This window comes from Bufo gargarizans, chromosome 6, assembly GCF_014858855.1.
Source record: "Bufo gargarizans isolate SCDJY-AF-19 chromosome 6, ASM1485885v1, whole genome shotgun sequence".
Classification (NCBI taxonomy): Eukaryota; Metazoa; Chordata; class Amphibia; order Anura; family Bufonidae; genus Bufo; species Bufo gargarizans.
The window spans coordinates 35256476-35270688 of NC_058085.1; positions in this window are offsets into that span (position 1 = coordinate 35256476).

A 14213-nucleotide genomic window follows, 5' to 3' on the forward strand; every position below is an offset into this window, starting at 1 on the left:
TTGACACTTATGGTAAAGAGACACCTGTGGTTACGCCTTGTGACGAGCCTATGCAGTTAGGAGGAGCTAACTCCTAGGACTGCTGGTAAGAGCTCTGGTCATATGAAAGGAGTCTGTTTTTGTTATGGAAAAAAGGGACATTTTGTGAATATTTCTCCGTGCATTCAGCGTCAAAATGCAAACAAAAAAAACCTCTTAATTCCCAAATTACTATTGGTGGTGTGGGTGGGGGGCAAGAAAACTTACTTTTGTAATTTACTGGTAGTACCAGATTTCTCCTGTCTGCCGAGGTGGAGCTAGAGTCCAAAACTGTGGAAATCGAGGTATTTATCGACAGTGAGGCAGGGGTTACCCTGATTGATGGACAGTTTGTTGGTATTCATAGATTGACTACTAGTGCATTAGAGAAAAGTATTTCTGTCTTTGCAATGGAAGTCAATGGGAGAACCCCAGGCACCCCCTGCTCAGAAGAGAATAAGGTGTCTGGTTCATAAAAAAAGATTAGAAATTGATGGAAACCCCATCAAAATGGTTTGGAAACAGCATTAAGAGGATAGCTGGATGTGTCTTAGACTCCTATTATTCACAACATAAAATAGACAACCACACAAAGGCTATATGCCAAAAGCCAGGTATGTGCAAGCCATCCATCTATCCATCAGATAGATAACAGCCAGCATACCTTACAATGGCAGCCTTGAGCACTATGAGATATTCCAAACCAGCTCTCATCTGACTGAGAACCAGTAAACCTCAAAGTTATTTTGCATCTGTTAGATGGCTTGGGTGGACCTGCACACCTAGATCAATATCATTAGGGCGACAAAAAGTTTTCTGATTGTCCTAACATAATATTCAATAACCTTTCTATACAGTTTTGTCCTGTGAAAATGAATTTGCATAAAATGGACATACAGTTGCAAGAAAAAGTATGTGAACCCTTTGGAATTATGTGGAAAAATTTGATCTGATCTTCATCTAAGTCACAATAGACAATCACAGTCTGCTTAAACTAATAACACACAAAGAATTAAATGTTACATGTTTTTATTGAACACAACATGTAAACATTCACAGTGCAGGTGAAAAAAGTATGTGAACCCCTAGACTAATGACATCTCCAAGAGCTAATTGGAGTGAGGTGTCAGCCAACTGGAGTCCAATCAATGAGATGAGATTGGAGGTGTTGATTACAGCTGCCCTGCCCTATAAAAAACATACACCAGTTCTGGGTTTGCTTTTCACAAGAAGCATTGCCTGATGTGAATGATGCCTCACACAAAAGAGCTCTCAGAAGACCTACGATTAAGAATGGTTGACTTGCATAAAGCTAGAAAGGGTTATAAAAGTATCTCCAAAAGCCTTGCTGTTCATCAGTCCACGGTAAGACAAATTGTCTATAAAAGGAGAAAGTTCAGCACTGCTGCTACTCTCCCTAGGAGTGGCCATCCTGTAAATATGACTGCAAGAGCGCAGTGCAGACTGCTCAATGAGATGAAGAAGAATCCTAGAGTGTCAGCTAAAGACTTACAAAAGTCTCTGGCATATGCTGATCCCTGTTAGCGAATCTACAATATGTAAAACACTAAACAAGAATGAATTTCATGGGAGGATACCACAGAGGAAGCCAATGCTGTCCAAAAAAACATTGTTGCACGAGAGCACCTGGATGTTCCACAGCAGTACTGGCAAAAAATTCTGTGGACAGATGAAACCAAAGTTGAGTTGTTTGGTAGAAACACACAACACTATGTGTGGAGAAAAAGAGGCAAAAGGACACAAACATCCAAACCTCATCCCAACTGTGAAGTATGGTGGTGGGGGCATCATGGTTTGGGGCTGCTTTGCTGTGTCAGGGCCTTAACGGATTGCTATCATCAAAGGAAAAATGAATTTCAAAGTTTATCAAGACATTTTGCAGGAGAACTTAAGGCCATCTGTCCACCAGCTGGAGCTCAACAGAAGATGGGTGTTGCAACAGGACAACGACCCAAAGCATAGAAGTAAATCAACAACAGAATGGATTAAACAGAAGAAAATGCGCCTTCCGGAGTGGCCCAGTCAGAGTCCTGACCTCAACCCGATTGAGATGCTGTGGCATGAACTCAAGAAAGCGATTCACACCAGACATCTCAAGAATATTGCTGAACTAAAACAGTTCTGTAAAGAGGAATGGTCAAGAATTACTCCTGACCGTTGTGCACGTCTGATCAGCAACTACAGAAAACGTTTGGTTGAAGTTATTGCTGCCAAAGGAGGTTCAACCAGTTATTAAATCCAAGGGTTCACATACTTTTTTCACCCGCACTGTGAATGTTTACATGGTGTGTGCAATAAAAACATGGTAACATTTAATTCTTTGTGTGTTATTAGTTTAAGCAGACTGTGATTGTCTATTGTTGTGACTTAGATGAAGATCAGATCACATTTTATAACCAATTTGTGCAGAAATCCATATAATTCCAAAGGTTTCACATACTTTTTCTTGCAACTGTATGGGAAAGACATGCAAATGAGCAGAATCTGCTTGTTTTTCAACTGTCAAAAAACTATGAAAACCAATAGATGGCGCTATTGAGTTATGAACAGCACCATCTATTGGTTTCACAGTCTTATGACAAGAGTAGACTAATAGTTTTGTCAGAAGACTATGAAACCAATAGATGGCGCTGTTCATAACTCAATAGCACCATCTAATGGTTTCATAGTCTTCGGACAAGAATATTAGACTATGAGTCTTATGACAAGCTTATTAGTGTAGCATTTTGCATGGAAAATTCGCTAGGATGATATCTGACACTGGGAAAGCTGGGTAATAACTCAGTGATACAATCTGACACTGGGAAAGCTGGGTAATAACTCAGTGATGATCGCAAATATTCTAATCGCAAATTTTTATTGAGAATTTTCCATGCAAAAGGAAAGGGTCAAGGGAGGGACGACGACGAATGGAAGACGGCTTTTAATACCCCTGAGGGTCATTTTGAGAATCTGGTCATGCCCTTTAGGTTAATCAATGCTCTAGCAGTTTTTCAACACTTTGATGAATGTCAATGACATCTTTCATCATCTGGTGGGGAGGTTTGTTGTATTATTTATTATTTTATTTATTTTATGCACTTTTATAGCGCTACAGACATTAGCATCCAAATGTCCCCAACTGGGCTCACAATCTAAGGTCCCTATCAGTAGGTCTTTTGGAGTGTGGGAGGAAACCGGAGTACCCGGAGGAAACCCACGCAAACACGGGGAGAACATACAAACTCCTTGTCCTTTGTCAGATTCAAACCTAGGACCCCAGCGCTGCAAGGAACCAGTGCTAACCACTGAGCCACCGTGCTGCCCTGTATATCTCTAGACATGGAGACTCATCAGGATCATATTGCTTGTTTGACTTCGCCTCTGCCTCATCCTTTGGTCCTGCACTGTTGCTCCTGGTTATGACTTGGCCCGTTTACTACGACTGTACCTCTCGTACCCCCTGGTCTGCGTGGACCAGCTGCTTTACGTGCCAGTCCACCTCAAGAGGTAGCAACTTGGTGTTCCCCTTGGAAAAGCCTGTTCCCACCATCAGGGGTACTGTGAAGAAAGAGGGGTTCACTTAGAGGAGGTTGGTCATGTTACACAGTGGGTTCACCCTGGTTGGTTCATGACAATGGGCAGGGCTAAGCAGAAGGAGTGGGGCCCTGTAATCGGTCCCTTACTGTTTACAGCTTTTACAAACATTAGTCGTACTTTGAGACTGTCTTCAATCCTTTCATCACATATTGATTTAGTTTTTGCTTGTTTATATTCTTTGTAGCTTTCTTTAGCAAGAGTGGATGTGGAGCCGCATTGTCAATGAACATCTTTGACTTGTCTTCAGGAGTCCACCCCCTTGTAGGTAAGGGCAGAAGTAGCTGCCGTCATTGTAGAGAAATGTTGGATAAATTGCCTGTCGTAGTTTGCAAAGCCTAGAAAGCACTGAATAGCTTGTAGGTCATGAGGCTTGTTTAACATAGTGGAGAACTTCTCAGGAACCATTTGATTGCCTTGATCGGATAATATTACCGAGAAACAGAAGAAAGGTTTCTATAGAGTCTATTCTCCCTTAGATGCTGGAGTACGTTGCAAACTCATTTGTTATAGGAGACCAAGCCCGACAAGAATATCAAGATGTCATCCAGGTTTATGACAACAAAGGTGTATAGAGGGTCTGGAAGATGTTGATCATGAGCTTTTGGAAAACCACTGGAGTATTGCTGAACCCAAATTGCATGACAACATATTCATAACGGGCGTTGTGGGTATTAAAATACATTTTTCACTCCTCTCTTTTACAGATTTGAATCAGGTTGTACGTTTCACCCAGATGGAGCCCAGGACTGATAGGTACAGGCTGAACATATAAGGAAATCTTCTCCGTGTTGAGTGCACACACTTTAAGCTCCAATGGCTCAGTGATATATTGTATGGTCCTCAAGAGAGAATTCCTATTAACAGATGTCACCACCAAGAGCTTCTGGAGTGGTATTCAGTACTGGTTCAACAAGGCCTGATGCAGGAAGTTTCCCTTCCAGATTCTATAAAGACCTGCATACCACCACTGGACAATAACACGGGTACTTTCTCCACTATGCACCTTAGGTTCAGGAGTTTCCCACCTTGTGGAGGTAAGTGTATTAATCACAGCTAAGACGATATCCCGTCAGAGGGAGTGATAACCACAGGTGGTGTATATGTATAATTATTGTAATCACAGGGTACAACCTGTTATAAAACGTAGCTTTTAATCTAATTTACACATAAAATAACAAACTCCCACAGACACACATAGAAAAAGAACAAAAAAAGATATAACCTTGATGACATGAGATGATGCTGTAATGTCCAATGGCATAGGTCAATGATGGACGGGGTGGACAGTCATAGATTCTGATCTGTCCCTATACATAGCCCTAGGCTCGGCACCCCTGTCTAGGAACGGAATAGCCGCCCTGATAAGGACGATCCCGTGTTCTGGAACCTCCTAGTGGGTCCTGAATTTACCCTATGATGTAGGTGAGTCCCTATTTCGGGGCCTACTCTAGGTACACAGAATAAAAAAAAAGGGGGAAATTACAGTATAATGAGCAATAGACCCCCCACATCCGTAGATGCTGCGTCTCGTGGGTGGACTATTGCTTGCAAGAATTACGTCATACAAGGTTCACAGACAACCACATGTGTGATTATCTATGAGTCTATATATCATCAGATAAACTATATCAATGTGTAACCTTCACACACCAAAATAAATGTGTGAAATTATTACACTCAGAATAGCCGTACACATTTGTACATGCTAGTGTATAATTAAGATACATGTCATCAAGGTTATATCTTTTTTTGTTCTTTTCCTATGTGTGTCTGTGGGAGTTTGTTATTTTATGTGTAAATTAGATTAGGAGGTAAGTGTAGACATTTGGAGTCATTTATCAAACTGATGTAAAGTAGAACTGGCTTAGCTGTCCAAAGCAACCAATCGGATTCCACCTTTCATTTTTGACAGTTTCTTTCGAAAATTAAAGGTGGCCTTTGGTTGCTATGGGCAACTAAGCCAGTTCTACTTTACACCAGTTTGATAAATGACCTCCATAGTGTTCCTTGGCTCTGCAGTAAAGACACAAGACACAGATCATTTGAGTGCCAGCACTAACGTTCTTCTTCAGATAATATCCACTTGCATGTGTTCTGGTGCAGAAGAAGAAGATGGAGCCAGTGGTCTCTGGCATGATGCAGCCAACCAAAGAGGTCTAATCTCATGAATAGCTTCCCTGACACGCTCCCGGAACTGCATATCACTGTGGATAGCAAGAGAGATCAAAGCTTGTAATGCAGCTGATACATCACGATGAGCCAATTCGTCTTTAGTATTCCCTGATCGGCCCTCCAAGAATGCTTCCGCCAGAGCCTCATTGTTTAATGCCAACTCAGACGCCAGGGTTCTAAATTGAATGACATATTGTCCAACTGTAAGGTTGCCCTGACGAGAAGATGGCAAAAGACGTACGTCCAGATTCCTCAAAGACTCTGCAGAAAGTTGACAAACTCCTGTAGATTACTGGTCACAGGATTACCTCTCTCCCACAGTGGCTCTATCTAATCTAAGGGTTCACTAGACAGAAGAGACACTAGGAAGGCTACCTTAGCCCAGTCAGATAGAAACGGATGTGGTAGCAATTCAATGTGGATGGTGCACTGATTGATAGATAATCAGTGATCACATTGCTGAGCCAGTTCTTGGAATACCTCTGGTAAACCTATCTGGACTGGTCCAGCGGGATCCATGGCCAGAGCAAACTGTCAAGAGCAGGAATCTCCCACTGGCGAAGGTGCCTTAAATAACCTTAGGTGACAAGCCATAGACTGGGGAATACTGGGGTGCGTGTGTGTCGTACGAGCAATCCCATTGAAGTGAATGGGGACAGAGGGGCTGTAATTACACTGCTTGCCACTGCAATGTCAACAAAGAGCAGGTAAACAGTGAGGAGAAGGCAGCACTCCTACGAGCACTGCGGTCTCTTCAAACAGCTGATTAGCAGGGCTGCTGGCAGTCGGACCCACGCCACTCTGATATTGATGACCTATCAATATTACAAAAACAGACAACCTCTTTAAGAGTCAGCAAGAAATTTCAATTTCTCTACTTTTATAATAGATAGTAATACCTCCAAAAATAGTTATTACTTTACATTCCTTATATGTCTACTTCATGTTTGGATCATTTTGTGAATGCCATTTTATTTTTGGGGGACGTTAGAAGGCTCAGAAGTTTAGAAGCAAGTCTTGAATTTTTTTTCAGATTTTCCTCCTCAAAAACCTAGGTGCATCTTATGGGCCGGTGCGTCTTATAGGGCGAAAAATATGGTAACAATTTCACTTTTTTGACATTTTTTCCAGTTAAAAAGCAAGGGTTAACAGCCAAACAAAACTCAATATTTATGGCGCTGATTCTGTAGTTTACAGAAACACCCCATATGTGGTCGTAAACTGCTGTACGGGCACACGGTATTGCACAGAAGGAAAGGAACGCCATATGGTTTTTGGAAAGCAGATTTTACTGGGATAATTTTAAGCTGCCATGTCACATTTGAAGACCCCCTGATGCGCCCCTAGAGTAGAAACTCCCAAAAATTTACCCCATTTTAGAAACTACACCCCTCAAGGTATACAAAACTGATTTTTACAAACTTTGTTAACCCTTTAGGTGTTCCACAAGAATTGATGGAAAATAGAGATTACATTTCTGAATTTCACTTTTTTGGCAGATTTTCCATTTTAATAAAAAAAATTAAAGTTACAAATTAAGGGTTAACAGCCAAACAAAACTCAATATTTATGGCCCTGATTCTGTAGTTTACAGAAACACCCCATATGTGGTCGTAAACTGCTGTACGGGCACATGGTATTGCGCAGAAGGAAAGGAACGCCATATGGTTTTTGGAAAGCAGATTTCACTGGGATAATTTTAAGCTGCCATGTCACATTTGAAGACCCCCTGATGCACCCCGAGAGTAGAAACTCCAAAAAATTGACCCCATTTTAGAAACTACACCCCTCAAGGTATACAAAACTGATTTTTACAAACTTTGTTAACCCTTTAGGTGTTCCACAAGAATTGATGGAAAATAGAGATTACATTTCTGAATTTCACTTTTTTGGCAGATTTTCCATTTTAATCAATTTTTTTTAAAGTTACAAATCAAGGGTTAACAGCCAAACAAAACTCAATATTTATGGCCCTGATTCTGTAGTTTACAGAAACACCGCATATGTGGTCGTAAACTGCTGTACGGGCACACGGCAGGGCGCAGAAGGAAAGGAATGCCATACGGTTTTTGGAAGGCAGATTTTGCTGGACTGTTTTTTTTGACACCATGTCCCATTTGAAGCCCCCCTGATGCACTCCTAGAGTAGAAACTCCAAAAAAGTGACCCCATTTTAGAAAGTACGGAATAGGGTGGCAGTATTGTTGGTACAAGTTTAGGGTACATATGATTTTTGGTTGCTCTATATTACACTTTTTGTGCGGCAAGGTAGCTTTTTTGGCACGTTTTTTTTTTGTTATGTTTTAATCAATTTTTTTTAAAGTTACAAATCAAGGGTTAACAGCCAAACAAAACTCAATATTTATGGCCCTGATTCTGTAGTTTACAGAAACACCCCATATGTGGTCGTAAACTGCTGTATGGGCACATGGCATTGCACAGAAGGAAAGGAACACCATACGGTTTTTGGAAGGCAGATTTTGCTGAACTGTTTTTTTGACACCATGTCCCAATTCAAGTCCCCCTGATGCACTCCTAGAGTAGAAACTCCAAAAAAGTGACCCCATTTGGGATAAGGTGGCAGTTTTGTTGGTACTATATTAGGGTACATATGATTTTTGGTTGTTCTGTATTACACTTTTTGTTAGGCAAGGTAACAAGAAATACCTTGGCACCGTTTTTATTTTTTGTTATTTACAACATTCATCTGACAGGTTAGATCATGTGGTATTTTTATAGAGCAGGTTGTTACGGACACGAAAATATCAAATAGGACTCCTTTTTTAGTTGTTTGTTTCAGTTTTACATAAAGCATTAAAAAAAAAATACGATTTTTTTTAGTGTCTCCACATTCTGAAAGCCGTAGTTTTATTTATTTTTTAGGTGACTGTCTTGTGTAGGGGCTAATTTTTTTTCGGGATCGGGCTTGCCTTCCATGCCATCAGGTCCCCGTTACAGCAGCACGGGGACCCGATGGCAGCTCAGATACCTGTGAGGACATCGCATGTGCCGCGGTCAGCGTTGACCGCGGCACATCAAGGGTTAATGCGGCGGCATCTGTGATTTCACTGATGCCGGCGCATGCAGCAGGGGTCCGGGTATCAGTGACTGCCGGACCGGACCCCTGTCGCGGATCGGGCGGGCGCATTTCCTGCACCCGCCCGATACATGTACAGCACGGGTCCTTAAGTCAGACATCGGCACCACACATGTACGGCACGGGTCCTCTACGGGTTAAAGTCTTTGGCTGTGTTAAATGATTCAAATCTAGAATTAGGTATAAAATACAGACCCTTCTCCAGAATCTTAAAGGGGTTGTCCGGGATTTGGGACCTTTGTCCTATAGTACTGCAGTGTCACACACATCAACAACATCCATGTCCTACCTGATGAACTTACTTCTAATGCCCCTTTTTGCTCCAATAAATTCTCTGCCTGAAGTGAAGGTTTTCTTTCACGCAGTGACGTACAGGGTCCCTTGCAGAGAAGGAAAGCTTCCTCTTCCGCTGCTCAGGGAGCCCGGTGACGTCACTGCAAGCCTAGCTAATTAAGCAAAAGTGTTGGAGGGGCGGTAACTAGCCTGGTCGAGATCCCGCTAAGCTCCGCCCCCTCCAGTCTGGTGACATCACCAGGTCCCGACAAGGGACCAATCAGAGTGGTCCCTTGCCCGCGCTCACTCCAATTGGTTGGTCTATGCTGAGTTTATGGGGGAGGAATATGAGGATGGAGGATAAATATGTAAGAGGGGGCGGATCTATGGAGGAGTGAATAATGTACAGGAGGCTGAATATGTATGAGGGGGGTGGATGCAGGGAGGTGATCTTATACTGTAGAAACCACCTGCTGCTGAGCTGCACTGGGACACAATGCTTTGCAGCAGGAAGTGATGGCATACATAAACAGATATGTAAACAGTCGGTTGGGGACTGTAGGAGCAATGCAGCAGTGTAAAAGCTACCTAAAAACATCTTGGGAACATAAACTTGGCTACTAATGGTGAGTAAGCTACTTAAACAAAAAAAAGGGTTTGATCGCGGAGAACCCCTTTAATCTCACACGGGGATAAGGTAAAGTTAGACATATTAATAACATGTGGTCCTAAGTTTGACTCAAGGACAACATCTGCATGGAGTTTGTATGTTCTCCCTGAGTTTGTGTGGACTTCCTCTGGGTACTCCCACACTCCAAAGACATACTGATAAGGACCTTAGATTGTGAGCCACATTGGAGACAGTTGGATGCTAATGTCTGTAAAGCACTGCGGAATATAGCAGTGCTATATAAGTGCATAAAAAAAAATATTGTAGGTTGCAACACTGCAGTTGTTAATGCCCTTTCTGATTATGTTCTCAGATGCTTGACTAATGAGCTTATAAACTCACCTATATAGCGGTTTCATTTACCTCACTTCATTGCCTGTGCAACAGGTCTCTGTTGATCTACTAGGTCTCTAGCTAGAGCCTGTAAAAGAGCTTTAATCAATTTGCCAGCCTGTGTACTGACCTTTGTGCCTCTCTTCTGGATCATGTGCCACTTGCCCTGACCCTTGGAGTGTTTCACGGATTTTCACAAACTCTGCTAGCCCTGACCCTTGCCTGTTTACTGACCATGCTCACTATCTGTTTCCCCGGTGTTACGCAAGTCTCTGATCCCCATCTGAACCACGGAGACTATTCCAAGTGGTACCAGCCTGGTGGCTCTCCTGCAGTGGAGGCCAGATCCCGGTAAAAGGGAAAAAAAACAGGGCTCCACCAGAATAATGCCCAAGGTCAAAATGGTCGTTGGCACAGTTTCACAACTATTGCCGTAACACAAAACTTTTACTAATATCATAAAAAAGGGGAATGATTCTTATCTACTGTCATAGCAGCCTTTTCATTTTAACTAGCCTGACACAGATAAGTTCATGCCCCCATAGCTAGGACACTTGTGAGGGCTTCCTAGTTATATTTCAGTACCACCCCAGACGTGGGATACAAACATCTTCAAATACACCAGTGATATGGCAGTACTACCGCCACTGGTAAGACACTGGTATCAACTGGGTCATAATTCTTTGCTGCCACAGCCCACTGGCTCTTAGGCACTGGTAGTGAGTGCCCATCACTCTATGTATACCTATATGGGAAGTCTCAGACAGCCATTTGCCCATTTTGCTTGGTCTAATTAATCTGTGGATCTCCAAATCCAGAGAGAATCTCCAAGTACAGAGTCAGAGATATTTTTAGGGCTATCTTAGAAACATAGAAACATAGGATGTGTCGGCAGATAAGAACCATTTGGCCCATCTAGCCCATCTAGTCTGCCCAATATACTGAATACTATGAATAGCCCCTGGCCCTATCTTATATGAAGGATGGCCTTATGCCTATCCCATGCATGCTTAAACTCCTCCACTGTATTTGCAGCTACCACTTCTGCAGGAAGGCTATTCCATGCATCCACTACTCTCTCAGTAAAGTAATACTTCCCGATATTACTTTTAAACCTTTGCCCCTCTAATTTAAAACTATGTCCTTTTGTAGCAGTTTTTCTTCTTTTAAATATTTTCTCCTCTTTTTACCTTGTTGATTCCCTTTATGTATTTAAAAGTTTCTATCATATCCCCTCTGTCTCGTCTTTCTTCCAAGCTATACATGTTAAGGTCCTTTAATCTTTCCTGGTAAGTTTTATCCTGCAATCCATGTACCAGTTTAGTAGCTCTTCTCTGAACTCTCTCCAAAGTATCAATATCCTTCTGGAGATATGGTCTCCAGTACTGCACACAATACTCCAAATTAGGTCTCACTAGTGCTCTGTAGAGCGGCATGAGTCCTGCTGCTCTATGACATTGTCTGCCTAACTTTAAGTCTTCTGAAATCTGGCGCTGTACTAGGGCCAGATTTCAGACGGGAGTCTCCCTTATCAAAGCAATAAGGGCACAAAAGGGTCCTGACCTTCACTTGTATCATAGGGTTTACTAAGGATAGTGCCATCTCTACTGGCCGCACTACTGCAAGCAGAGTGTACCCCGACCACGTCCTGGACCTATTGTTTATAGCAGGTGAACTGATACCAGTCACAGATAAGATTGTTCCAATTTTCATGTTACCGTTGTGACACGGTGAAGGGTATGGTCTGGGAGGACAGATATTTTCCTCCCAGTGTGTGCTGCTGGGCTAATTTGCAGGCAGGTGGGGTCAAACACCGGACTGGATTTTAAAGCATTACTGTCACACTTAGACCCTAATTTCAATTTTCATATATGTAGTTACTAATAACAGGATATTCCAGAATCAGTTACTAATAGACTGACTTACCCCATATTTAATAAGATTCAGCCCTTAGCAACCAGTCTGCATAAAACTGAAATTTCACTATTCAGTTAAGATGGCCGCCACTGCCCTCACCCTGAGGCTAACCCCGCCTGCCCTCACTACCCACAATGCATTGAGCTCCTCACATGCACTAGCCAGTAACAATAGCCCCCCAAAAGTGTCAGTAACCAGAGCCCTCCCCCTAAAGGGTTAATCTCCTGCAGCACAAAGGGGTCCTCTTACCACATGTTGCTTTCATTTATACACTGAGCAGATGGCAGATCTCCCTTCCCTGTTGTGCGCTGCTTCGAGACTGCATCCTCCAGCTCTGCTGAGAGAGGGAGCGTCTGCCAAGCACAGGGACAGGGAGAAGTGCACACAGCCCAGGCACTGTTATCAGCTGCTGGGGAGGACCTGGCTTTAATCATTTACTTACAGTCCCTGGCTGTCAGTAATGTGACCCTGCATGCTGCGTGCTTCTGTGTCCTCCGTCCTTCAACAGATAGACGGACCATGCCTAGCAACCTGATTGTAAGCACAGGTAAAAGCAGGCATACAGGGAACAAAACTGCGGAATTAAGGGGTAATTGAATACACAGTGAAAAGTTGAAATAGGGCCACCAAGGAGATATTAATCACCACAATACTCCAAAAAAATATATATACAGTACAGACCAAAAGTTTGGACACACCTTCTCATTCAAAGAGTTTTCTTTATTTTCATGACTATGAAAATTGTAGATTCACACTGAAGGCATCAAAACTATGAATTAACACATGTGGAATTATATACATAACAAAAAAGTGTGAAACAACTGAAAATATGTCATATTCTAGGTTCTTCAAAGTAGCCTCTTGAAGCTCATCAAGAGTGTGCAAAGCAGTAATCAAAGCAAAAGGTGGCTACTTTGAAGAACCTAGAATATGACATATTGTCAGTTGTTTCACACTTTTTTGTTATGTATATAATTCCACATGTGTTAATTCATAGTTTTGATGCCTTCAGTGTGAATCTACAATTTTCATAGTCATGAAAATAAAGAAAACTCTTTGAATGAGAAGGTGTGTCCAAACTTTTGGTCTGTACTGTATATGACAGTTATACTTTAAGTGCCGGTCCGGCATTTGACAACACCTAGCTGTCCTTAAAAAACTGCTGGGCTCAGCAGCAAGTTTTCTCAGCTGCATGGCCCCCTAAAGCCTGTTGTGGACCACTGGAAATACCTGATAACAAGGTGATTGTTTTGTTCTTTGGACTTTCCTTTGTGTGAATGAACACTAACCCTGCTTTCACACCTGAGCGTTTCTCAAACGCGCGTTTTAGTCGCGCGTTTTTTGTAATAGTAAACGCGCGTTTGACGCGCGTTTGTGTTATTGACTGCAGTGTCCTATGGCCACAACGCGTCAAAACGCCCCAAAGAAGCTCAAGTACTTGATTATGCGTCGGGCGTTTTACAGCGCGATCGTACGCGCTGTAAAACGCCCAGATGAGAACCATTCTCATAGGGAAGCATTGGTTTTCATGTGTTGAGCGTTTTACAGCGCGTTTGAACGCGCTGTAAAACGCTTAGGTGTGAACTTAGGGTAAGGGTACTTTCACACTTGCGGCAGAGAGATCCGGCATGCAGTTCCGTCGCCGGAACTGCCTGCCGGATCAGGCAAAACGTATGCAAACTGATGGCATTAGTAAGACTGATCAGTCTTAAAAATGCCTGATCAGTCGAAAAAATGCATTGAAATGCCGGATCCGTCTTTCCGGTGTCATCCGGCAAAACCGATCCGGCATTTATTTTTTTTCACCTTTTTTTCAGTCTGCGCAAGCGCAGACCGGAAGGACGGGTCCGGCATTCCAGAATTCTGAATGCCTGAACCGGCACTAATACATTCCTATGGGAAAAAATGCCGGATTCAGGCAAGTCTTCAGTTTTTTTCGCCGGAGATAAAAACCAGAGCATGCTACGGTTTTCTTTTGCCAGATCAGTCAAAATGACTGAACTGAAGACATCCTGATGCAAACTGAACGGATTACTCTCCATTCAGAATGCATGGGGATATGCCTGATCAGTTCTTTTCCGGTATAGAGCCCCTGTGACGGAACTCTATGCCGGAAAAGAAAAACGCAAGCGTG